Source organism: Trichomycterus rosablanca, chromosome 12, assembly GCF_030014385.1.
Source record: "Trichomycterus rosablanca isolate fTriRos1 chromosome 12, fTriRos1.hap1, whole genome shotgun sequence".
Classification (NCBI taxonomy): Eukaryota; Metazoa; Chordata; class Actinopteri; order Siluriformes; family Trichomycteridae; genus Trichomycterus; species Trichomycterus rosablanca.
In genome coordinates this window covers 14,590,770-14,618,419 of record NC_085999.1, presented here as the reverse complement: position 1 = coordinate 14,618,419, position 27,650 = coordinate 14,590,770, and the positions used below count along the sequence as shown (strand labels likewise).

General features: G+C 40.7%; 1 protein-coding gene across 1 annotated transcript in view; it reads right to left on the bottom strand.

Moving 5' to 3' along the window:
- The window catches only part of st6gal2a (ST6 beta-galactosamide alpha-2,6-sialyltranferase 2a), a 113,081-nt gene extending 90,557 nt beyond the window's left edge, over positions 1–22,524 (bottom strand). Inside the window, exon 1 of the mRNA XM_063006503.1 lies at positions 22,341–22,524. The gene's annotated coding sequence lies outside the window, so the exon portion shown is untranslated. The remainder of the gene's footprint in view (positions 1–22,340) is intronic.
- Positions 22,525–27,650: the final 5,126 nt, after the last annotated feature.

The window sequence follows — 27,650 nt, the reverse complement described above, 5'->3', positions numbered from 1 at the left end:
CAATTACTGACTGTAGTCCGTCTGTTGCTCTGCATGCTTAGCCTCCTTTCATGCTGTCCGTCAATGGTCAGGACTCTCCCAGGACCACTACAGACTAAGTATTAGTTGGGTGGTAAATGATTCTCAGCACTGCAGTGACACCGACATTGTGTTAGTGTGTGTTGTCACGGCTGGACTGAAAATAGTCCACCAACCAAAAATATCCAGCCAACAGCACCCCGTGGGCAGCGTCCTGTGACCACTGATGAAGGTCTAAAAGATGACCAACTCAAACAGCAGCAACAGATGAGCGATCGTCTCTGACTTTACATCTACAAGGTGGACCAACTAGGTAGGAGTGTCTAATAAAGTGAACAGTGAGTGGACACAATATTTAAAAACTCCAGCAGCGCTGCTGTGTCTGATCCACTCATACCAGCACAACACACACTAACACACCACCACCATGTCAGTGTCACTGCATTGCTGAGGATGATCCACCACCTAAATAATACCTGCTCTGTGGTGGTCCTGTGGGGGTCCTGACCATTGAAGATAAGAGTAAACGCAGGTTAAAAAAGTATGTAGAGAAACAGATGGACTACCGTGTAGTTTTTCAGATGGAGCTGAAAAAATGGACAGTGAGTGTAGAAACAAGGCTGTTATGGCTGATCAGTGTATATATCATGTCTGTAAAATTAGATGTATTGCCAAGTATTTTACACATACAAGGAATTTGACTTAGTGTGCTGGTGCTTGACATAGACGCTCCACCTGGGAATCAAACCCAGGACCTTCTTGCTGTGAGACGATAGTGATATCCACTGAGCCACACCAGTTGCAGTGAGGAGGAAGCTGTTTTTGTGAAGGGAGGTTTTGGTCAGGATAGACCTCAGCCTCTTGACTGGTGTCTCTGGAGGTATGTAGATCCTGGAGAGATGGTATGTTGCAGCCAATCACCTTCACAGAGGAATGGATGATGCTCTGTAGTCCCTTTGGCATTGGTAGCAGGATACCAGATGGTGATGGAGGAGCAAAAGATGGACTCTCTGATGGCATGATGAATTTCTTTATCTACCAGGATCTACATGTATCTACATGTACATCCTTGTGTACTTTCCTGATGAGGTTGCTGATGTTTTGCTCCGTCTTGAGGTCCTTTGAGATGATGGTGCCCAAGAAGTAGAAGGATTCCACAATGCTTTAACATTTACATTTTCTGCATTTTAGCAGATGCTTTTATCCAAAACGACTTACAGTACAGTGACAGTATACAGTCTGAGCAATTGAGAGTAGGGCTGCAACTATCGATTATTTTTGTAATCGAGTATTCTATCGATTATTCCAGCGATTAATCGAGTAATCGGATAAGAAATACTTTTGCTTTAACAAAGAGCAAAAACAAATACATATTAGATTAAATAAGACATGTTTCTTAAACCAAACTGTACATTTGTATTCCTTGCATACAGGACAGTTTAATATTTTTTAAATGCAAAAATAAATAAATCAAAAATAAATCAATTTACTTTTAAAATGTAAACAGGCAACCTGAAACATCAGGTCATCAAGTCATAAATAATAATAAACAAAAATACATGAACATAAGCCTGTAATTTGTGCAACTTTCAAAACTGAAAGTTTCAGCTACAGCTCACGCAGAACATAAAGCTTTAATATTTTGTTGGGAGGTTTTGTGGTGTTTGTAGGGGGATAAAAATCTGTCAGGATTGTGTCTCTAGATGAGGTAGATCTGGTGTGTGTGTGTGTGTGTGTGTGTGTGTGTGTATGTGTGTGTTTGCCTAAATCTTCATAAAAGCCTGTGGTGGTTGAAACGAAGTAAAGTCAGTAAACATGAGTAAAGTAAACACGACGCTCTGATGGTGTGGATATTATACTGAGTTTTAGTTTTATCAGCTTAAAATGATCTCAAACTTTCTGTGGTTTTCTCTGTCCAGTCTCCTCCTGTTCGCTATTTTCTCTATATATTTTGCAGTCCGGGCTATCAAATCTCGGCTGCGTCCTAAACTGATACGTTCAGTTCGCAGGAGCGGCGAACGTGTCCAAATACGTAGTGTTCATTAAACTGTCCGCAAAAAGAACCCTGATTAAGTCCTGTTAAGTTCTGTTTATGTTTAAGATATTTGGGACGCAGCCCTCAGATTCTTCACGTCACCTGCACACAGCGTTAAACACGCTGCGCAAAAGTGAAAGTCGTCCGTGTAAAACACAGTGAGCTGTATATGGTTGTGCGGATTAAACGATTCCTCGATGCAAAAAATTTGAATCGATGATTTTTAGTAATCGATTTACTCGAGGAATCGTTTCAGCCCTAATTGAGAGTAAAAGGCCTTGCTCAAGGGCCCAACAGCAGCAACCTTCTGATTACTAGTCCAGTACCTTAACCATTAGACTACAAGAGCCTAATAAAGACTCCCAGCTGGCATACAATTATTGCATTTAGCAGATGCTTTTATCCAAAGCAACTCATCGGATACAGTCTTAGCAATTGAGGGTTAGGGGCCTTTCTCAAGGGCCCAACACGAGCAACCGTGGCAGTGGTGGGGTTTAACCAGCAGCCAACTGCTTACTAGTCCAGTACCTTAACCATTAGGCTACAATTGCCTACAATACTAATTGGGGAGCCACACATGGTGACAGGTAAATTGGAGCAAGAGGGGCTGGATTCTTTCTAAAATCAACAACCATGATGTGGTTGTTTTTTCACACCATGACATCACATGGTCAATCTCCTACATCACTAAGCCCAATGAGGATGCTGTTGTCTGCAAACTTCATAAGCCTGACTGGTGACTGGAAGAGCAGTTATTCGTATATAGGAGGAAAAATAGTGGGTGAAAGTGGCAGCCTTGAGGGGGAACCAGTGCTGATAGTCAGTGGGTCAGAGATTTGTTTTCCCAGCCTCTCATGCTGTTTCCTGTTGGAGAGGAAATCAATGATCCATTTACAGATGGAGTCAGGCACATGCAGCTGAGAAAGCTTGTTATGCAGTAGAGCCAGGATGAAAGTCTACAAACAATATTCTGGCAGAGGTTCCTGACAGATGTTGGACAGTAAAGTGGAGAGATATGTTTAGTGCATCATCTGTCATGGATTTGAAATGGAACAAGGCCCAAGGTCAAAGCGACAGGTCTTTTGTCATTAGGATCAATAGGCCTGGTTTGTTTGGGCAGGGGGGTGATGATGGAAGATTTTAGGCAGGCTGGTACATGGCATGTTTCCAGCGAGATGGTAAAGATGTCTGTGAATGCAGGATAGAGCTGGACAGCACAATGCTTCAGGATGGAGGGAGGGACATAGGGTCTGTCCAAAAACCTAGTGAGCTCTCTACATAGACAGCATTTTATGTCACCCTCCCGAGAAGAAGGCTGTCCGAAGTCTTAGATGCCTTAAAATGCTGCCTACTAAGGTGCGTGCCTTATTTCGAAGTGATAATCTGACTGAATAACAAAGGAGCATCCGATGCTTCCTTAGAGGTGAAGGCAATCCCAGAATTCTGTGCGGAACAACTTTTCTCGCCAAAGATTTTAAATATGGCAGACGAATGTGAAGCAATGAACTGAGTTTTCGGTACACTGAGCCCTTTGTTTTGAATGGCCTGAGGCTAACTGTGTTAGCTTAGTAAGCAAGTCGCTATCTAAGTCTTAAAAACCTGCCTTATAAGTTTGTTACTTAGGCAGCTGCCTAGGTAGGCAGAATGCAGCAAGGCAGCTCACTAGGTTTTTTAGTTAGACCCATGATCTGGTTCTGCTGATTTGCGGGGGTTCTGTCGCTTGAAGAGCTTGTTAACAACCTCTCGAGGATGGAGAGAGTCGTTTTCGGAGTTTGACTAGTTTCACTAGATGTCTCAAAGGGGTTTCAAAGGGGGTAGCCTAGTGGGTAGAGCTTTGAGCTGTCAATCAGAAGACTGCTGGGTCAAATCCAGACTCTGCTATGCAGCCACTGTTGGGTCCTTGAGCAAATCCCTCAACCTTGTCTGCCTCAGGGGTGCCGTACAATGGCTGACCCTGCGCTCTGACCCCAGCTTCCAAACTGTACATGTGTATGTGTATATATGACAAATATGTGTATGTTTAAATGACAAATAAAGGCCTTCTTTATCAAAGCTTTAGCTAAGACTCTGGGACTTCAACAAAGCCATTACCTGCTTCCCAAAACCTTCACAGAAGTGGCCGGCCTACCAATATTTCATCAAGAATGGTTGAAACATTCAAAAGGTCACAAAAGAGCCCAGACACACATCCGATTACACCAAGACCAAATACAACAATGACAAACTGTGGTTCACAGTCAGGTTAAGGAAACTGCCTACAGACGTGGGGATAGACCCCTGTGCTCATAGGTCAGAAACATGCTGACTGAAGAGATCAGAGTAGCACAAACAGCTACACTAAAAAGCCAACGACTCTACCTGCAAGACATCACAAACTACAAGAGACCACCCAACCATGCTGAGGCAAACAAAGACCTGGAGGATGACCATAATGTCTTCTACTGCTGGTTTGAAAAAGACACAATCATACCCCCCTCCTATTCATGCACATCACCAACAGCCCACATCACACCTTTAGCTATCACCACCCCCTTTCCCCTCGGATACACAATCAGCACTGAAGATATGCAAAATGGATATGAGCCAGTTCTTTCAAAGAAAAATAACCAAGAAGACACAAGGCCCAGATGGTGTCTCACCCTCATGACTCAAAGTCTGTGCTAACCAACTGGCTCCTATCTTTACACAGATCCTTAACAGTTCACTGGAGCTGTTTGAAATTCAATCCTGTTTCAAACGTTTCACTGTTATCCCAATCCCCATGTTACAAGGCGGTTGCTTTAACATATGCAGTTCTTCAAAGAACATCACAGACCCCCTGATGGACCCTCTGCAGTTTGCCTACTAGGCAAACAGGACAGTTGATCATGCAGTCAACATGGGACTGCACTACATTACAGAACATCTGGACTGCTCAATAACTTATGCAAGAATACTGTTTGTAGATTTTACCTTGGCATTAAACACACCATATCATCCCAGAAATCCTCTGCTTTAAACTGTCTCACCTCACTGTATCCCTGCCATCTGTCATTGGATCACCAGCTTCCTAACAGGCGGGATATAGCAGGTGAGGCTGGGGGATGTCACTTCTGCCATACAATCAGTGCTCCACAGGGTTGTGCCCTCTGTTCGTTGCTATTTTCTCTCTACTCCAATGACTGCACCACTACAAACTCAACAGCTAAACTCTTGAAGTTTGCAGACAACGCTACTGTCATTGGACTAATCCAGGACGGAGGTGAGCCTGCATATTGGCAGGAGATTGAAGGCTTGGTGTTCTGGTTCAATCAGAACAACCTGGCGCTCAACACACTTTAAACTATAGAGATGATAGTGGACAACCCTCAATGCTCCTCCTTATCACCTCATCACAATACCTAACAGCATTGTGTCTACTGTGGAAAACTTCAGGTTCTTGGGAACTACCATCTCCAAAGACCTGTGTTGGGAGTCCAACACCAACTCCAACCTCAAAAGTGCCCAGTAGAGGATGTACTTTTTGCGGCAACTAAGGAAGAAGTGTTGAAGCAATTCAACACTGAAGTCATTGTTCAGCTTTGTTCAGTCATTATCCAACACCAACTCCAACCTGCCCCGTGCCCAGTAGAGGATGTACTTTTTGTTCAGTCATCGTCCAACACCAACTCCAACCTGCCCAGTGCCCAGTAGAGGATGTACTTTATGTTCAGTCATTGTCCAATACCAACTCCAACCTGCCCAGTGCCCAGTAGAGGATGTACTTTATGTTCAGTCATTGTCCAATACCAACTCCAACCTGCCCAGTGCCCAGTAGAGGATGTACTTTTTGTTCAGTCATCGTCCAACACCAACTCTAACAAGCCCAGTGCCAAGTAGAGAATGTACAATTCTACACTGAAGTCATTGTTCAGCTGAGGCAACATGGTCATAAAGACTTTAGAAACGTTGTGTTAATGATTCCTTGCCATTGGTCAGTGTCTGAAGACTTCCATGTCCATGTGGTTTTTCCACAGGTACTCTGGTTTCCTCTTACCTCCCAAAAATGCATTACCATTAAGTGTGAAGATTTGTAACAAAGTCAGATGGTGTGAGATTTGAACTCTATTTAGGAACTATTTATGCCCTGTGTCAAGTTGTTTCCCTGTTGAGTCAGACCAATTGTGACACTGATTAAGACAGTTAGTTAAAATGAATATACAAATAAAAAGAACACAATATATAAACGATACCCTGAGTATAACAAAACTCACACCACTGATTTTCCCCTCACTTCAATTTGTGGAACGTAACCACATTTCTGTAACTCAATTTTGAAGCAAAACTCCACTCTGGATTTAGGACACAGCTCTGGTAAAACAAAAATGAAACCCTGAACTAGGGCTGGGCGATATGGATCAAAAATAATATCTCGATATTTTTTGCTGAACGGCGATATACGATATATATCTCGATATTTTTTTATCCCATAAGGTAATAACAAAAAGACACTTCTGAGACAAAGCTACATGCGCCAATTTTTTTACAGGCACTTTTATTAATATTCATGCTGGGGAAGCTTCACACAAGAACTATTTTTCCTTAAAAAAAAAAAAAAAAAAAAAAAAGGACCTATTCTAAGAAAAAAAAAGTTGTTTTCAAAGGCATCTCCTGTCGTGTAATGTGAATTACAAATATATTGTCTGGCCCTTTAAGAATGTTAAGTGCACTATAGGGCGCAGGGAGCAAGTGTGTAGGGAAGATGTCGGAATGACACGGTTTCCGGCTGAGCTTGTGTGACATTAAAAGTAAAACCCCGTTAAAGTAAACCCCTCGTTAAACCCCTCGTTAACCCCCCCCCCCCCCCCCCCCCCCATGTTTGGACTTTATACATTATTTTATGTATATGTCGCCACAACATTAACATTAATATTTTCTTTTACTGTATAGAACTCAGTTCTGTAATACAGGCAGAACTAATCGTTCATGTTACTGTGTAACTATTACAACATTTAATGCATTTTAATCAGCGTTCTGCTTTATGCACTTTATTATTATTTAAGAGCTTTATTTGTTGTTTAATTGCTGTTTGCTCCTTGTTTACTGCAGAGTTAGTTCATGCAATTTAATAACGTTTGGTTGTTTACTGGCCGACAACAAGAAATACTATAATAGAAGATAAATAAATGACGTGTCGGACGTCGGGCGATCATCCAGTATATACTAACACAACCACGTACAACATCCAGTACAGAAATCACTCCCCATAATGTTTGTTTTTTACAGCTAGAGCAAATACATGCACATCACATATACAAACACACACGTCAGAACAACAGGAGACGCACCGCTACATTATTATTACTTTCTCAACACTTAATGTGAAGTAAATACGTGCATGTCAGCGCGTGCATGCGCTTGTATTGGTTTTTGAAACGAATAACGACTCGTTTTCTTGTTTTTTAACTTTGGGATTTAAAGTGAAAACGAATGAAGGTACACGGAGCTGGAACCTTTTATCTGGACTTGTTTTCGGCATTCTCTACAGAATACATTATTCTGCTGCTCATCTGACACTTTGAATTCGAACCATCTCCAAATAATTCCAAAAAGAGTCATTATTTTTCATTTTAGTAAGCAGCTCCTCTTCGATAGCTTCTGTCATGTCTTTATCCGTCTCCATGCTATCGCTGCTTGCAGGAATTACTGGTGAAGCGGTGGGGAGAGAGGCGGGGCGAGTTGTGTTCAGTGAGGGAGAGGGGCGGGGCAGGTGAACATGTGCAGAGACAAACTGGGAGAAGAGAAAGTCGAACTGTCGGATCTAACTGGAACGCAACATCTATATCGATATATGCGATATTGTCTTATCTTATATCGCGTATGAAAATATATCGATATTTTATAAAATCTCGATATATCGCCCAGCCCTACCCTGAACCTCTACCCTCTACCTTCCACCCACACAACAAACACACACATCTGCTCTCATGTCAACGTCCATCTGTTCGACGGGATCCCTGACCTCAGGCCCGGCTGCTGACGTTTCCTCTGTGTATCTGGGTAATGAGTGAAGTCCTGCATCCAGGGGGGAAAGGTTGTGGGCCACATGCTTGAATGAAGAGAAACCAGCTGCATTACACGCTGGCCTTAATAATGTCTGCTGTACACACTAAATACACACAAACACTTTCAGCTGCCTTTATTCAATGAACCAGCCCGGATCAGACACGCTCATACACAGACCTCACTATCATCGGGGTGAAAATGGAGGCTTATTATAGCTGCCACCTGACTGAAGAACACACACACATACACACACACACACACACACACACACACACACACACAGCTGAGTGAAAACTGTAAGCTTGACTGCCCAGCAGTGGAGCACAGTGCCAAGCCTATAATTACACCCACAGACATGCTGCGTTTAGCTTATATCTCTTCCAGTCCGGAGCCAGAGCCGTGTTCTTCCCTTGCCAATAATACCAGCTTCCTCCTCCACTCTGATACAAGACGTTTCTCTGGAGGTTTTACTGTATTTGCTAAATGTAACACATATCAAATGTAAGATTAAATGTGGCATAACCTTTGCACATCTCACATTTTGTTTATTTTGAGTCTAAAATGTCAAATTTGGCAAATGAATGATAATCGTGTAGTCATTAGGTACCAATCTGTATAAATCCATCATTACACCCTGGATAACACTGGATTGCTAATGAGTTTGCTTAGCTGTGGTGGATCGATGTTTGTGCTCGAGTGATGCTCCAGATTTACTTCTACGTAGTATGAACGATTGTTCAACAGAAAACCACCGACGTGATTTGCTCTTTGTATCTAAAGCATCCAACATTTGAGAACAGCACTTGAATTTATTTATTTATTAGGATTTTAACGTCATGTTCAACACACCTTGGCCACACCCATGACAGGACAGACACTCGTTACACAAGATTCATCAGTTTAAGTTTAATGTCAAACACAGTCATGGACAATTTTATGTCTGTAAATAACCTGACTGAATGTCTTTGGACTGTGGAAGGACATGCAAACTCCATACAGAAAGGACCTGGACTAATCCGCCTGGGAATCGAACCCAAGACCTTCTTGCTGTAAGGCGACAGTGTTACCAACTGAGCCACCGTGCCTCCCCAGCACTTAAACAAACAGGAAATCTATGTATTTCTTATCTATAAGCATCACAGATTCAAAACGTCTTCTTTGATGATGAGTCTCTGATTAGAAGTGATAAAACATGAAGTGGAGAAACAGTGTTACCCTCTTTATAATGTTTGTTAATTATTTTTATAGGCACCAAGCTAAACCTTTTACTTTTTTAGGGCAAATCTATCTACAAATACATGATCTGTCTATAAAAAAAGATACATGTATTTATTTATTAGGATTCTAACGTCATGTTTTACACTTTGGTTACATTCATGACAGAACAGGTAGTTAGTTACTTGTTACACAAGATTCATCAGTTCACTGACAAACACAGTCATGGACAATATTGAATCTCCACTTCTGTGGGAGGAAACTGGGGCTTGTGGAGACAGGGGGATAACATGCAAACTCCACACAGAAAGGACCCGGACCACCCCACCTAGGAATCGAACCCAGGAGCTGGACAACTTTGTATCTCACCCCCCTTTGACGTTTTTGGACTGTGGGAGGAAACCGGAGCTCCCAGAGGAAACCCACACAGACACGGGGAGAACATGCAAACTCTACACAGAAAGGACCTGGACTAATCCGCCTGGGAATCGAACCCAGGACCTTCTTGCTGTAAGGCGACAGTGCTACCAACTGAGCCACCGTGCCTCCCCAGCACTTAAACAAACAGGAAAGCTTTGTATTTCTTATCTATAAGCATCACAGATTCAAAATGATTTGATTTGATGGGGAGTCTCTGATTAGAAGTGATAAAACATGAAGTGGAGAAACAGTGTTACCCTCTTTATAATGTTTGTTACTTATTTTTAAAGGCACCAAGCTAAACCTAAATCTATCTACTTATAAAAATAATAGATAAACAATTTTCTTTAACTTAATTCTTGTTATAAACAATTATTATCTTGGTTACATAATAGTTGGAACTAACCTGTGTTGCATTGTTTGATAAATCTGTTTGCAAACTCATTAATGTTTAAACATTACTGAGTTGAGTTTAATCTAGTGGTTTAATCTGCTGCATTTATTTTCATCTTCCGGCAAACTCTAGTGGAAACCCCCTGGTGTTTTCCTGTGTTGTATTACAATCTAAAATTAAAATATACACCAACCAAGCATAACATTATGACAGGTGAAGTGAATAACACTGATTATCTCTTCATCACAGCACCTGTTAGTGGGTGGGATATATTAGGCAGCAAGTGAACATTTAGAAGCAGGAAAAATGGACAAGCGTAAGGATTTGAGTGAGTTTAACAAGGGCCAAATTGTGATGACTAGACGACTGGGTCAGAGCATCTCCAAAATTGCATCTCTTGTGAGGTGTTCCCGGTCTGCAGTGGTCAGGATCCATCGAAAGTGGTCCAAGGAAGGAACAGTGGTAAACCGGCGAAGGCAGTGTGATGCTTTGGGCAATGTTCTGCTGGAAAACCTTGGGTCCTGCCATCCATGTGGATGTTACTTTGACACGTACCACCTACCTGAGCATTGTTGCAGACCATGTACACCCTATCATGGAAACGGTATTCCCTGATGGCTGTGGCCTCTTTCAGCAAGATAATACGCCCTGCCACAAAGCAAAAATGGTTCAGGAATGGTTTTAGGAGCACAACAACGTGTTTGAGGTGTTGACTTGGCCTCCAAATTCTCCAGATCTCAATCCAATCGAGCATCTGTGGGATGTGCTGGACAAACAAGTCCGATCCATGGAGGCCCCACCTCACAACTTACAGGAGTTAAAGGATCTGTTGCTAACATCTTGGTGCCAGATACCACAGCACAACTTCAGGGGTCTAGTGGAGTCCATGCCTCAATGGGTCAGGCCTGTTTTGGCAGCAAAAGGAGGACCAACACAATATTAGGAAGGTGATCACAATGTTATGCCACATCGGTGTATGTCTCTACTAGCATAGCACATGCAAGTTTGATGGGCTGAGTTGGTCTGAGCTTTGAGTAGGTCATTCCAATAGGGCTGTCGCGGTGAAAGAATTTCCCTTTGCGATATTCAACCTGTCTCAATATCGCGGTACGCGGTAATATCGCAATTTTTTTTTGTTTTTGAAAATTACTTAATTAATCTGCATTTTAGAGCTATATAAACAAGCTTTATTGTTAGGCTATGATTCGGTATATTATTGCTTTATAATGACAAAGATGAGACAGCTTTAAGACCAATAAAATGCATGTTTAATGTTAAATACAGAACAGAGCAGCGTCTTTTCTCTATTAAAAAAGGTTTAAATTTAGCTCCTAGGCTAGATATACAGTGTGAAACGAAAAAAAAAAGTGTTTAGGCTAAATATTGTAAATACACATCTAATCAAAATATGGTAAAAAAGAAATATAATAAAGTCTGTAAGAGTTTAAACCTGCGTTATTATGCGCGCTAGAAGAACCAACACGTTCATCTGATGTGGTTTAGAGAGAATCTGAGTGGGGTAGCGATGTTCCCCTCGGTACTAAAACTCTCTCTGATGGGGCTCGTTACACTAATACACGTGTACTGTACCTGCATGCGACTTTACAATGCGACAAACTATCTATTTAGTAGATATAATTAACATAACAATATATACTACATTTCAAGTTATTATTCGTTTCAATACATTTTTATTCAACGAAAAAATACATTTAAATCATTCCAGCAAGACCAGCAAGAGAATATTTGCAGGCTGCACTGCCATATTAACCGTCATTAAGTGTTTTAGTTCACCAAGGCTGTTTGAATATAGTCTAAATTACAAGTATTTATTGAGTGTGAACTCAATTTAATCATTAATAAACTTGCCTATAATTCCTGTTGCGATTGTTTACATTTTAAAACACAAAGCCTGACACTCAGCAGCAACGCATGAGAACAGGTTGCGGGAAAATGACGCTCCTAGCTCATTTTCATTATGAATTCATTTAACATTTATTACGCCCGAATGTAAGAGTATAACAAGATGGACCCTGCAACAATATAAACAAAAAAAAATAGAAGAAAGAAAGAAAAAACGTGAACACCGCGGTGTTCGCTATTTTCTCTATATATTTTGCAGTCCGGGCTATCAAATCTCGGCTGCGTCCTAAACTGATACGTTCAGTTCGCAGGAGCGGCGAACGTGTCCAAATACGTAGTGTTCATTAAACTGTCCGCAAAAAGAACCCTGATTAAGTCCTGTTAAGTTCTGTTTATGTTTAAGATATTTGGGACGCAGCCCTCAGATTCTTCACGTCACCTGCACACAGCGTTAAACACGCTGCGCAAAAGTGAAAGTCGTCCGTGTAAAACACAGTGAGCTGTATATGGTTGTGCGGATTAAACGATTCCTCGATGCAAAAAATTTGAATCGATGATTTTTAGTAATCGATTTACTCGAGGAATCGTTTCAGCCCTAATTGAGAGTAAAAGGCCTTGCTCAAGGGCCCAACAGCAGCAACCTTCTGATTACTAGTCCAGTACCTTAACCATTAGACTACAAGAGCCTAATAAAGACTCCCAGCTGGCATACAATTATTGCATTTAGCAGATGCTTTTATCCAAAGCAACTCATCGGATACAGTCTTAGCAATTGAGGGTTAGGGGCCTTTCTCAAGGGCCCAACACGAGCAACCGTGGCAGTGGTGGGGTTTAACCAGCAGCCAACTGCTTACTAGTCCAGTACCTTAACCATTAGGCTACAATTGCCTACAATACTAATTGGGGAGCCACACATGGTGACAGGTAAATTGGAGCAAGAGGGGCTGGATTCTTTCTAAAATCAACAACCATGATGTGGTTGTTTTTTCACACCATGACATCACATGGTCAATCTCCTACATCACTAAGCCCAATGAGGATGCTGTTGTCTGCAAACTTCATAAGCCTGACTGGTGACTGGAAGAGCAGTTATTCGTATATAGGAGGAAAAATAGTGGGTGAAAGTGGCAGCCTTGAGGGGGAACCAGTGCTGATAGTCAGTGGGTCAGAGATTTGTTTTCCCAGCCTCTCATGCTGTTTCCTGTTGGAGAGGAAATCAATGATCCATTTACAGATGGAGTCAGGCACATGCAGCTGAGAAAGCTTGTTATGCAGTAGAGCCAGGATGAAAGTCTACAAACAATATTCTGGCAGAGGTTCCTGACAGATGTTGGACAGTAAAGTGGAGAGATATGTTTAGTGCATCATCTGTCATGGATTTGAAATGGAACAAGGCCCAAGGTCAAAGCGACAGGTCTTTTGTCATTAGGATCAATAGGCCTGGTTTGTTTGGGCAGGGGGGTGATGATGGAAGATTTTAGGCAGGCTGGTACATGGCATGTTTCCAGCGAGATGGTAAAGATGTCTGTGAATGCAGGATAGAGCTGGACAGCACAATGCTTCAGGATGGAGGGAGGGACATAGGGTCTGTCCAAAAACCTAGTGAGCTCTCTACATAGACAGCATTTTATGTCACCCTCCCGAGAAGAAGGCTGTCCGAAGTCTTAGATGCCTTAAAATGCTGCCTACTAAGGTGCGTGCCTTATTTCGAAGTGATAATCTGACTGAATAACAAAGGAGCATCCGATGCTTCCTTAGAGGTGAAGGCAATCCCAGAATTCTGTGCGGAACAACTTTTCTCGCCAAAGATTTTAAATATGGCAGACGAATGTGAAGCAATGAACTGAGTTTTCGGTACACTGAGCCCTTTGTTTTGAATGGCCTGAGGCTAACTGTGTTAGCTTAGTAAGCAAGTCGCTATCTAAGTCTTAAAAACCTGCCTTATAAGTTTGTTACTTAGGCAGCTGCCTAGGTAGGCAGAATGCAGCAAGGCAGCTCACTAGGTTTTTTAGTTAGACCCATGATCTGGTTCTGCTGATTTGCGGGGGTTCTGTCGCTTGAAGAGCTTGTTAACAACCTCTCGAGGATGGAGAGAGTCGTTTTCGGAGTTTGACTAGTTTCACTAGATGTCTCAAAGGGGTTTCAAAGGGGGTAGCCTAGTGGGTAGAGCTTTGAGCTGTCAATCAGAAGACTGCTGGGTCAAATCCAGACTCTGCTATGCAGCCACTGTTGGGTCCTTGAGCAAATCCCTCAACCTTGTCTGCCTCAGGGGTGCCGTACAATGGCTGACCCTGCGCTCTGACCCCAGCTTCCAAACTGTACATGTGTATGTGTATATATGACAAATATGTGTATGTTTAAATGACAAATAAAGGCCTTCTTTATCAAAGCTTTAGCTAAGACTCTGGGACTTCAACAAAGCCATTACCTGCTTCCCAAAACCTTCACAGAAGTGGCCGGCCTACCAATATTTCATCAAGAATGGTTGAAACATTCAAAAGGTCACAAAAGAGCCCAGACACACATCCGATTACACCAAGACCAAATACAACAATGACAAACTGTGGTTCACAGTCAGGTTAAGGAAACTGCCTACAGACGTGGGGATAGACCCCTGTGCTCATAGGTCAGAAACATGCTGACTGAAGAGATCAGAGTAGCACAAACAGCTACACTAAAAAGTACGCGGTAATATCGCAATTTTTTTTTGTTTTTGAAAATTACTTAATTAATCTGCATTTTAGAGCTATATAAACAAGCTTTATTGTTAGGCTATGATTCGGTATATTATTGCTTTATAATGACAAAGATGAGACAGCTTTAAGACCAATAAAATGCATGTTTAATGTTAAATACAGAACAGAGCAGCGTCTTTTCTCTATTAAAAAAGGTTTAAATTTAGCTCCTAGGCTAGATATACAGTGTGAAACGAAAAAAAAAAGTGTTTAGGCTAAATATTGTAAATACACATCTAATCAAAATATGGTAAAAAAGAAATATAATAAAGTCTGTAAGAGTTTAAACCTGCGTTATTATGCGCGCTAGAAGAACCAACACGTTCATCTGATGTGGTTTAGAGAGAATCTGAGTGGGGTAGCGATGTTCCCCTCGGTACTAAAACTCTCTCTGATGGGGCTCGTTACACTAATACACGTGTACTGTACCTGCATGCGACTTTACAATGCGACAAACTATCTATTTAGTAGATATAATTAACATAACAATATATACTACATTTCAAGTTATTATTCGTTTCAATACATTTTTATTCAACGAAAAAATACATTTAAATCATTCCAGCAAGACCAGCAAGAGAATATTTGCAGGCTGCACTGCCATATTAACCGTCATTAAGTGTTTTAGTTCACCAAGGCTGTTTGAATATAGTCTAAATTACAAGTATTTATTGAGTGTGAACTCAATTTAATCATTAATAAACTTGCCTATAATTCCTGTTGCGATTGTTTACATTTTAAAACACAAAGCCTGACACTCAGCAGCAACGCATGAGAACAGGTTGCGGGAAAATGACGCTCCTAGCTCATTTTCATTATGAATTCATTTAACATTTATTACGCCCGAATGTAAGAGTATAACAAGATGGACCCTGCAACAATATAAACAAAAAAAAATAGAAGAAAGAAAGAAAAAACGTGAACACCGCGGTGTTGCGGTTGCTTGGCATGCCCTGCGGTTGGCTGGTCTATACCGCGATATTTCAAAATTGCGGTTAGCGCGACAGCCCTACATTCCAATACATAAATGTTCCCCTTTAAACCATCCCAGCATAGCTTATGCAGTATATTTAGAGTCGCCGTCCTGCTGCAAGATGAACCTCTGCCTTTGTCTCAAATTTCTGGCAGACTAACCCACTTTCGTTTCTCAAGAAATTACTAAATACTAAAGTATTCAGTGGCACCTCCTTTAATCCAGACCAATTTTTTAGTACCTGCTAGAAATTGCATCCAATTAGCATTGTAATGGCAAAAATGTGGGTTTGCCCCACCCAATGTTTCCCATCACAGTCAAAAAGTAAAATTTTTAGTCTCAACTGACCAAATAATCTACTTTTGTGTGTTTGGATAGCCCGTACATGATGTTTTTTCTTTAAACAATGGCTTTTGTCTTTCATTAGCTTCTGATCTTGGGCTTAAAGCAGTGGTCCTCAACCATCGGGCCGCGGACCGGTGATGGGTCATTTATTACCAGACCGCACAGACAGAATAAATAATTAGAGATCTCTACAAGAGCAATTAAATTTCCAATACTCTTTGGGTGTTATTGTCCCCAATCACCACTAGGTGGGAGCAGCGTCTCGTTGCAGCAAAAAAAGCTCAGGATTCACACTGCTTTTCCATTTTATAGTTATTCTATTTTAAATTCCCTCGCCCCCGCCGGTCCGTGAAATCATGTCTTATATGAAGCCGGTCCGTGGTGCACAAAAGGTTGGGGATCGCTGGCTCAAAGTGTTTCTGTGAAAAGATTTCAGACATACCAGTAAAAAGCGTGAGTCAAAGCAACAAATCTACACCTTGAGCTCCGCTCAGGGAGGCACAGCAGCAAGGTAAGTGGCACAGCTGGCGCAAGAGCGGATTTGCAGCATAAGATGAGAATGCAGCCTTAGGAAACCTTAATGACTACGCTCATGCTTAATGGACTTTAATTGCAGACTTTAAAAAAGGAAACTACAAATTTAACTTTGCAGCTGAGTAATGGGCAACCTCCAGCCCTTACCTGCTGTTAGTCTGAGTGCAACCAATACTCAGTATTCATACACTGATCAGCCATAACATTAAAACCACCTCCTTGTTTCTACACTCACTGTCCATTTTATCAGCTCCACTTACCACATAGAAGCACTTTGTAATTCTACAATTACTGACTGTAGTCTGCTTTCACCCTGTTCCTCAATGGTCAGGACCCCCAGAGGACCACCACAGAGCAGGTATTATTTAGGTGGTGGATGATTCTCAGCACTGCAGTGACATGACATGGTGGTGGTCTGTTAGTGTGTGTTGTGCTGGTATGAGTGGATCAGACACAGCAGCGCTGCTGGAGTTTTTAAATGCCATGTCCACTCACTGTCCACTCTATTAGACACTCTTATCTAGTTTGTCCACATTGTAGATGTAAAGTCAGAGATGATCACTCATCTATTGCTGCTGTTTGAGTTGATCATCTTCTAGACCTTCATCAGTGGTCACAGGACGCTGCCCACGTGGTGCTGTTGGATGGATGTTTTTGGTTGGTGGACTCTTCTCAGTCCAGCAGTGACAGTGAGGTGTTTAAAAACTCCATTAGCACTGCTGTGACTTATCCACTCATACCAGCAGAAGACACTAACACACCACCACCACGTCAGTGTCACTGCAGTGCTGAGAATGATCCAACACCTAAATAATACCTGCTCTGTAGTGGTCCTGAGAGAGTCCTGACCATTGAAGAACAGCATGAAAGGGGGGTAACAAAGCATGCAGAGAAACAGATGGACTACAGTCAGTAATTGTAGAACTACAAAGTGCTTCTATATGGTAAGTGGAGCTGATACAAGGAGGTGGTTTTAATGTGATGGCTGTTTAGTGTATATACACATTTCGCAAATCAAATGCAACATCTGAGAAAATAACAAGCGAGTGCACCAGCTTAAAATAACAATACAACAACCTCTCATATATGATAGTCCACACGTCAAGAAAACGTCCTTCCAGCTGATTCAAGCACTACTTTAAGTTTTCTTTTGAGGTACTTGTAGAATTACCTGAGGCATATTGTGCTGGGTTCACTTTCTGCCCAGGCTAAATGTTTACAAGATTGTAGTCAGACTCTATTACCCTTCTTTTGTTTGCCTCTAATTGAAGTGCATTCAGTCTGTGAGAAGCCTGAGACCCATAACTTTCAGCAAGCACAGATAAGTTTACCCTGGTGGCCCAGGCACATACCAGGTTCTCTGTAGTCATGATCATCTCAGATTTCTCTCTCTATAGGCCAGAAGAAGTGGTGCCTAAGGCTGCGTATCGGCCGCCCTTCTAACAACCCACAGCCCGGTGAAAAATGAAGTGTCAGTGAAAGAATAATCACAAAAGTAGAAATAGAAAGATGATACTGGAGCTCTACAGTACTCCAGGATGTGTAGCCACTGTACCACTGGCTAGTGTAGAAGAATGACATTTACCAAAGACTAATCAGACAACATTAGTTGCATGTCTGTATAAAATAGGATTGAAATGATAAACACCAGTTTTATACATTCAATTCAATACATTAAAAACAGAAAGCAGTGATTTGTGAACTGGCTTTTACCACTGCAATATACACCAATCAGCCATAACATTAAAACCACCTCCTTGTTTATACACTCACTGTCCATTTTATCAGCTCCACTTACCATATAGAAGCACTTTGTAGCTCTATATTAGAACCCCCACAGGACCACTACAGAGCAGGTATTATTTGGGTGGTGGATCATTCTCAGCACTGCAGTGACACTGACATGGTGGTGGTGTGTTAGTGTGTGTTGTGCTGGTATGAGTGGATAAGAGAATGCTGGACTGAGAATAGTCCACCAACCAAAATTATCCAGCCAACAGCGCCCCGTGGGCAGCGTCCTGTGACCACTGATGAAGGTCTAGAAGATGACCAACTCAAACAGCAGCAATAGATGAGCAATCATCTCTGACTTTACATCTACAAGGTGGACCAACTAGGTAGGAGTGTCTAATAGAGAGGACAGTGAGTGGACACGGTATTTAACTTAACACACAGCAAAACTTTTTGGTCATTTGATCAAATGACCAAATGTATATTGAGTCTAGTCAAACTTAAAGTGGTTTGTAAATATTAACCTCAGGCTTATCAATTCCTCCTCCAAAAACAGAACTGCAGAACAAGCAGATAACCCAGCGTTTGCCCTAAAACAACTCATATCCTGTTCCTACATCCATTATACATTCCTTAGGAAAATGACAAACCACCAAAGGAAAACTTTCATTTCATTTTTCAAGTTTCCCACTGCTTTATCCTGGTCAGGTCATGGTGGGTCGGGTTTCCCAGAACCACTGGGTGCAATGCAGTAACACACCCCGTACAGGATGCCAATCAATCCAGATGGGCCTCGACCACCCCCCACTCAGACAGCCAATTCTTTTACATCTGTAAGCAGACGCTTGACTGGCTGATACTGCTGATTCAAACCCTGGATCCTAGCAGTAGTGGGCTACAGTAAGTTATCTTCACATCACTTGATTGCCAAAATAAAACCACATGGATTCATTAGACTAATTCATTAACCTCGTCTGAACTATGCCTGTTTGTTAAAATGTTATTTTAGCAGCATATATTTCAATAAAAACAAAGTAAGAAATTAAGACTGATGGATAAACACATTATGCCTCATCTAAATACAGTGGTACCTTGTAACTCAATGCCCCCTAAACTCAAAATCTTTAAAAGTCAACTACCTTGTCAAGAATATTGTTCCCCTAAACTCAACATTTCCCTTAAGCTTAATGTGTTCAGTTTTTTGACTCAAGCCAAGTGTTTTGTTCAGTGTTTGGCTTGAGCGGTGCAGTAAAACATCGCAAAGTGCGCATATGAGACGAATATGGATTTGTGTGGAATAACCGTCAGATTTACTCTGAAAGCGTCCACATGTATCTGTGTTTAGCTTGATTTTCCTCCTGTTTCACTTTTAAACTTGTGTTACAGCTCGGGGTGCTGAAAAATTGTAAGAATCAGCTTTTCTTAAAGAGTCTAAAACTCTTCTTGTTAAAAAAAGCTTAATGTGACTTAATGTATTAAAAGAACAACAAAGAAACACTAAACCTCTCTTGGTCCTATTACTGCTCATAGGTTATCTCCACTAATGAAACTCGCTGTTTAGTACAACAAGTCACGTTAAGCTTTGTGCACTGCCACACTCCATAGGAAACAACGGCACAGCAGCGCAAAAGCTATTGTGCAGCTTCTCATGTGAATGCACCTTTACTGTATGGAATACGGTATTTCAAGATCAAGCATCTCCACGATTAAGAAGCATGAGAAAACAATAAAGAAGTACATTTTATTGTATTCTTTGTTGAATTTTAACTGTTTTGCTATTGTATTTCAGTGTTTTTATATTATATGTGTGTTATATGAGTGTATGAGTGTCAAAAACAACCCCATTATTTTACATTAGCCTAAAATATATGCAGTTCCACGGGACCATGAAACGCATCCTTATGGGAAAAAAGGTTTTAAGGTCCAATGTATAAAGAAATTGTATTCTTAATGACATTTATTAATCCCTCATAGCAATATACATTTACATTTTCAGCATACGCTTTTATCCAAAGCACCTACTGTGACAGTATACAGTCCAAGCAATTGAGGGTTAAGGGGCTAGCTCAAGGGCCCAACAGTGGCAACCTGGCAGGGGTGAGGCTTGAACCGGCAACCTTCTGATTACTGAACCAGTACCTTAACCACTAGGCTATAACTGCCCTAAGTAATATAAGTAAGTCTATGGGTTTCTACAGTCACATCATTTTGTTTCCAAGCTTAACGGCTGCTGTGGAAATGCTTCATCATTTTCTTATCTTTCTGTACCACACAATACACATTTGTAGACTACTTTACCAAAGCGGGGGGAGATAAGAACCTTCACGGCTACACGTTTTTACAAAGAAAAACAAATTTAGCACAGATTCAGTATAGCCCACTTCCAACTTGGAACAGACTGCTGAATTTCTAATCCAATATTGCCAAGATGAAAATGAAACAGTAAATATAGTGTAACTGTATACAGGCCACTGAAGTAAAAATAAAAACATGATCTTGATATACAGGTTACAGATTGTGTTTGAACTACTTATTTCTTGTTTGTTTTTGGTTACATTCATGACAGGAACGGTAGTTATTCATTACACAAGGTTCATCAGTTCACAAGTTTATATCAAGCACAGTCTTGGACAATTTAGTATCTCCAATTCACTTTACTTGCATGACTGTGGGAGGAAACCGGAGCACCCGGAGTAAACCCACGCAGACACGGGGAGAACATGCAAACTCCACACAGAAAGGACCGCCCCACCTGGGATTCAAACCCAGGACCTTCTTGCTGTGAGGCTAGAGTGCTACCCACTAAGCCACCGTGCCGCCCGAACTACTTATTTAATTATAATAAACTAAGGATACAAGAACCAACACACGTTCTACATGAACTTACTCTGAGCTCAACCGTTGTGTTTATTGTTTTAAATTAGTGGTTGGTGGACAACAATTTATTAAACTCTAATAGCAAAATAAGTAAGTCTATGGGTTTTTAGTCACATCATTTTGTTTCTAAGCTTCACTGCTCCCATGGAAATGTTTCATCGTGTTCTTATCTTTCTGTACCACACAATACACATTTGTAGACTACTTTACCAAAGCGGGATGAGATGAGAACCTTCACGGCTACACGTTTTTACAAAGAAAAACAAATTTAGCACAGATTCTGTATAGCCCACTTCCAACTTGGAACAGACTGCTGAATTTCTAATCCAATGTTGTCAAGATGAAACTGTATACAGGCCACTGATCTGATTTTGTGGTATAAAGTAAATATAAAAACATGATGTTCTTGATATACAGGTTACAGATTGTGTTTGAACTACTTATTTAATTGTAAAAGTGGTAAAAAATTATTGAATGTGCATGTATGGATGCAAAACACGCCTATCAACTAAGGATACAAGAACCAACACACGTTCTACATGAACTTCAACCGTCGTGTTTATTGTTTTAAATTAGTGGTTGGAAGACAACAATAGAGGTTTAGAAAGAGTGCATGGTGGATTCTTATTGAGCATTTTAAACAACTTAAGTGGCCTGCAAGGTTCGCAATGGATTAGCAATGCAATCCGATCCATGTTTATCCTGATATATATTCAGTTACATTACTCTGTAGTATAGTAATGGAATACAGTACAGAATTCAGTGTATTCAGTATTTAGCCATGTGTATTTTTTGCTTAGTGATAAACACAAAACATGGATCAGATTGCATTACCAATCTAATCTGAACAAACTAAAACATTAAATAAAAATAAACCGTTATCATGCAGGCCACTTAGGTTGTGGTTTAAAGTCAGGATCCTCGATGTTCTCGTGTAAACGGCCATTGTTCTGCCAATCACTAATTCAAACTGTGCAAAACACGATCAGTGCAAAGTACCGTGTGTAGGAATCACGGATGCAATGCTGAACGCTGCAGGCTTTACTATTGTGTACACGCGTGTCGTCGTGGCCGTGGGTATTCAACCCGTGTGCAGTGTGGTATAATGTTAGCGAACACAAAGCGCTGGTGGTCGCAATGGTGGGTTTGAATAAACCACATAAACGCGGTTCTTACCTCGGTTATCAGCCTGCGTTCATGGTTATGTAGCGCTGTGCAGCGTTTTCCTCTTGATTCTTTCTCTTTAAGGCGTTATTGTGGCCAGTATAGATTTTCCATCCAGATGTGCTGAGACTCACGCCGAGATGCTCGCACTGTGTACGTTTATCCGCTTTTCTTAACTGCTATCCAGCTGTCTGGAGGAGACGCTACAGCCGCTGTGCCTCTTATTTCCGACAGGGGGCAGCACAGATAAAGTTGCCAGATTGACGCAGACTCCACACTGGCAACATCCCAGCTAACACAGAACGTTCCCGTAACGTTAGATTTTGGTTCCCCTATGGTTATTTTTAGGGAACCATCCCATAACGTTATGGTAACGTTCTATTTTCGTTAAAAAAAAATCAGCGCTGTTCCGGGAACTATGAAACCTAACGTTCTCTCATGTTTTTATGAAAACTAACAGAGAACGTTATCTAAAAGTTGCCTTAAGGTTTTCTTTCTTATGTGTTTAAAGTAACGTTCCAGTAACGTTCCCGGAAGGTTTTCTTATGATCTTTAAAGTTTTTTAGTAGGAACTTACCAAAAAAGCAGCCTTTTGCTTGAGACGGTCCATGTACAGTAGATCAACCTTTACTTACAAGTACCAACTACAACTATGAAACCTAACGTTCTCTCATGGTTTTATTAGAACTAACAGAGAACGTTAGTTAAAGCTTGTATAAGGTTTTATTTCTTATGTGTATAAAGTATCGTTCCAGTAACGTTCCCGGAAGGTTTTCTCATGATCCAGTGAGAGAAATTAGCTTTATATACTGTATATAGCAAGCAGAACTCTCCATTAGCACAACTAGAAAGTGAGGTTTTCTTGTCTAAAGTATTCAATAATTTAAAGGTTAGTACAAGGTTCCCTAAGGTTTCAATAATTTAACGGTTACGGGAACGTTAGGGGAACGTTCCCAGAACTATAATGCACAACCAAACGGGAACGTTCTATTTCCGTAAAGAAAACTTTCCTGGGGAACCAAAGGGCAACCAAAATGATCCGTTCCCAGAACGTTCTGGGAACCAAAAACTAACGTTCCCAGAACGTTCTGGGAACCAAAAATTGTTAGCTGGGATGCTTGTACCGTACAATATTAGCACTTTTCCACCAAAAGAACCATGATTCTTGAACCGGTTCTGTTCAGGTTTCTTGGAACCTTGGTGTTTTGTAGAGAACCAACCCGCGTTTTCACCAGTTTTTGGGAACCAAGCCTGCGTCATCAACGGTGGGCATTACACAGCGAAAGTAAAGAGCAGTAACATGATGGCGGAGCGTGTAGATTACGTGTGAGCGTTTGCGCTGTTGTTACAGATGTTCGTTTTTATGTAAAAAGCATCGATCAGCTGTTGGTGATAAGAAGACGTAGACGTGTTTGTTGCAGTTGTTGTTTTCTTTAGTTCATTGATGTGAGAAGCGTTTGCGCTTCGCTTTCACTGCAACCCTCGGTGCAAAGAGCCGATTTGCTCAGCGCTCGGCTTGAGCGATAAAACATTAAAGTTCCACGACACGAACAAACATTAGTGTAAAATGACCATTAAATCCAGTATAAAAGCTCCACATGTATCTGTGTTTAACTGGATTTACTTCACGTGTGGTGTTTATGCAGCTCTGTGTTCTGAATCCGCAAAAAGCTTCAACTAAATAAAGCGTAACGTGACTTAATGTACTAAAAGTACCACACAGAAACACTCAATTACTCTCTGTTATTACTGTTTATAAGTGCTCTGTGCTGCCCAAATTCATCGGTCATTGAGTTTATACTGTCCAGGTCACTTTTACCACTTTATATCACACAGTTCCTCGCTTTGAAAATATCAGTGAATATCAGCGGCAAACTGGCTCAAAATTTAATCAGGTAAACTTTAAAATATGAAAGTGGTTTAAATTCTATATAATGTTATAATGTCTCATGTGAAAATGTCCACTCCAAACCTCTACACTGTGACACGCCCACAGATGATGTCACGGTTCGCGCTGAAAAACCAAGTATTCTGTGGTGCCAGATTAGAACGCAGGTTCGCTGTCTGGAACCTCTTTTTTTCGGTGGAAACACGCGGAACCGGTTCAAAATCAGGTTCGGGAAGAGGAACGGAACCGGAACTGCGTCGGTGGAAACGGGGTATATAAGACCATCAGCTTGTGGACATGCTTTCCATTTCAAATCCCCTTTTCAATTCTTCTGGAAATGGTTTTCACAAGATTCGGTTTGTCTGTGGGAATTTGTGCCCTTTCTGTGCCTGTTCATTTGTAAGCCCAAGCACTAATGTTTAATTAAACACCCAAAGCTGTTTAATAGGCTTGTGATGAATCAAAAAATTTACATGTGTGTGTTTCCAGGTCAGTCCCAAGTCAGAACTCTTTATTAAAATATGGTACAATATTATTACAGTTTTAACTTTGTTGAACAAAACTTGTAAAGCATTACAAGTAGATTACATCTATCTATCTATTTCCTCGGCTGCTCACGTTAGGGGTCGCCAGCGGATCGTGATCCGCATTATTGATTTGGCACAGTTTTTACGCCGGATGCCCTTTCTGACACAACCCCGCCTATTAATCCGGGCTTGGGACCGGCACTACAATGCACTGGTTTATGAATCCCAGAGGCTAGGTACTTATAGGACAATTCAGTGTCTCCAATGAGCCTGGCTGCATGTTTTTGGACTGTGGGAGGAAACCGGAGCACCCGGAGGAAACCCACGCGGACACGGGAAGAACATGCAAACTCCGCACAGAAAGGACCCGGACCGCCCCACCTGGGGATCAAACCCAGGACCTTCTTGCTGTGAAGCGACAGTGCTACCCACTTAGCCACCGTGCCCCTACAAGTAGATTACATATTTCTTCATAAAAAGAGAAGAAATGTCAGAAACAGTTAATTGGCCAAATATTTACACTGTTCTTTTCTTTGTACACTCAGTAAAATAGAAAGTAGGTAAAATATGAGCAAGAAAATACATTAAATTTACCTTACATGTACTGTATTCTATTCACACTGTGTTTATCAGTATAGAGCTTTTTACCAAAGAACACTGGCTTAAAGCAGCATTACAGTAATCCAGGTCAAAACTCCTGATGAGCAAGCCTAGGGTGACCATGGCAAGAAAAAAAATCATTGAAGACAATGTAAACAGTGAACATTATGATGACTAGAGTGTTTATACAAATATGTTAAATGTTAACTAATTGATTTTTTTAATTATTAAAGTAGAATTCCAACATAATACATTTAAAACAAAAGTTAAGCATTGTATTATAGAGCTTGGTTAATAACATAATCTAGTTGTAAGTGATAAATGTTTGTACATCAGTCTAGTGGTAAGTTTTTGGACATTATGTCAAAATATGTCAAGGACAAAACATGTCAGGGAAAGTATCAGAGCTTGGTAATTAAAAAAAACTCCAAACTCCAAACATGGAGCACTGTTTAATTCGGAGTCCAAACAAAAAACACTTGATGACTGTGTGTGGAAGACGATAATCAGAGAAGCAGCCAAGGTGTCAAAAGTAACTCAAAAAGAGCTGGAAAGATCCACAGCTTACATGAAGAACTATAGCTTGGACACACCACAAAGCTGGGCTTTATGAAAGAGTGGTTACACACAAAAAAACATTATAAAAAAAAAAAACAATTAAAAGCCATTTTAGATCGCCAGAGTTCATGTTGGAGGCTCATCAAATGTGAAAAAAAAAACTCTTGATGAGACCAAAATGTAACTTCTTGACCAAGCTGCAAATACGTTTGGTAGACACCCGACATTGCTAATCATCCTATAAAGCATAATTCAGGGCAATCCTTAAAGAAGTCATGTTCCAGTCTACCACAGAACTTGAGAATGAGGCAGAAGTTCACCCTTTCTACAGGACCACAACACTAAGTATCCTGCCAAAGCTGCATACAGTAATCAGAAATCTCAATGACCAAGTCAAAGCCCAGACTTTAATCTAATTAACCTTGTGGCAGGACTTTAGAACTGCTGTCTACCAATGATTTATATCCTGACAAAGCTTGATCAATTTTGTGAAGAAGAATTGGTAAACATATTGGGATCTATATGTGCAAAGGTGATAGATGTATCACAGTAGACATGCAACTGTCATTACAGCCAAAGATGGTTCAACCTGTATTGGCAACACATTTCAGTTCTTGTTTAATTCACCTTTATGTGTAATGTAAGTGTAAAATATCAGGTACATTAAAATGTTAAACATATTGTGTGAATTTTCCAATTTCAAATTTTAACAAGTGCAATTGTTAAAAAACAAAACAGTATTTAAAAATCCAAAATTTACATTTAAATTTGCTTAGGTCTTGGTGTAAACAATGCTAGGTGCTGGACAGTGTTTCCACCAAAAAAATGCTGTTTGTTTAGAGACACTTTTTTTGGTTATCCATGGAAATAGTTTAAGTGTTTACTTTTAAAATGTAAAACACTGTGCAGCCTACATACCAGTCAGCTTTAAAATACTGTTTTGAGAAGTGCTCTCGATTCCTTGCTCAGAATTCTCGGATCTTATTATGTGATATACAAGAAAACTTTGTGCTTTTATGTTGGTAATGAGAGGTTTCACAATAATAACTAATTAAAAAACATAAATGCCCCTGTTTAATTTTCTTTTCTATTGTATTTTTGTCACACTAAATTGTTTAAGATCAGTAAACAAGCAAAATATTATACTAGGGTGAAAGACAACACAGTTTATAATAATTTGATATTAATATTTATCATTATTGGCTAGAAATTGTAGTCTATTCATTTTTACAATAATGCTTTACAATAATCAGACACACTGCAAGATTACAGGCATAAACTTGTTTAAGACAGGACTTTGACTAGGCCATACCAAAATCCTAATTATAAAACGGATAGTTCCGGTCCTAAAATCTGATTGGCTGAGCCGCGTTCGAAGCCGTTGTAAAATCCCCGATAAACGCACACCTAGGACCACCTCACATCATTCCATGTTAATACGCCACTGAATAGAAAAAATTAATGTTATTTTCGCCCTCATGTTGCCTAGCAACACTGTTAATCGAACTATTTTGCGTCGCGGAAGAATGGAATTGTAAGTTTATACACAATAAATACATTTATGAATTAAACATTGTTGTATTTATTATATTTTATGTTGACCGCCGTTTTATAAAAGCAATAAGCCACTCGAGACCGTGCGTTACTGCTAAGATTTTAGCACGGGGAAAAACGTCATCCCCGTGCTAAAATCACAGTAATGCACGGCCTCTCGTGGCTTATTGCTTTATTTTGATTGTTTAATTTTGT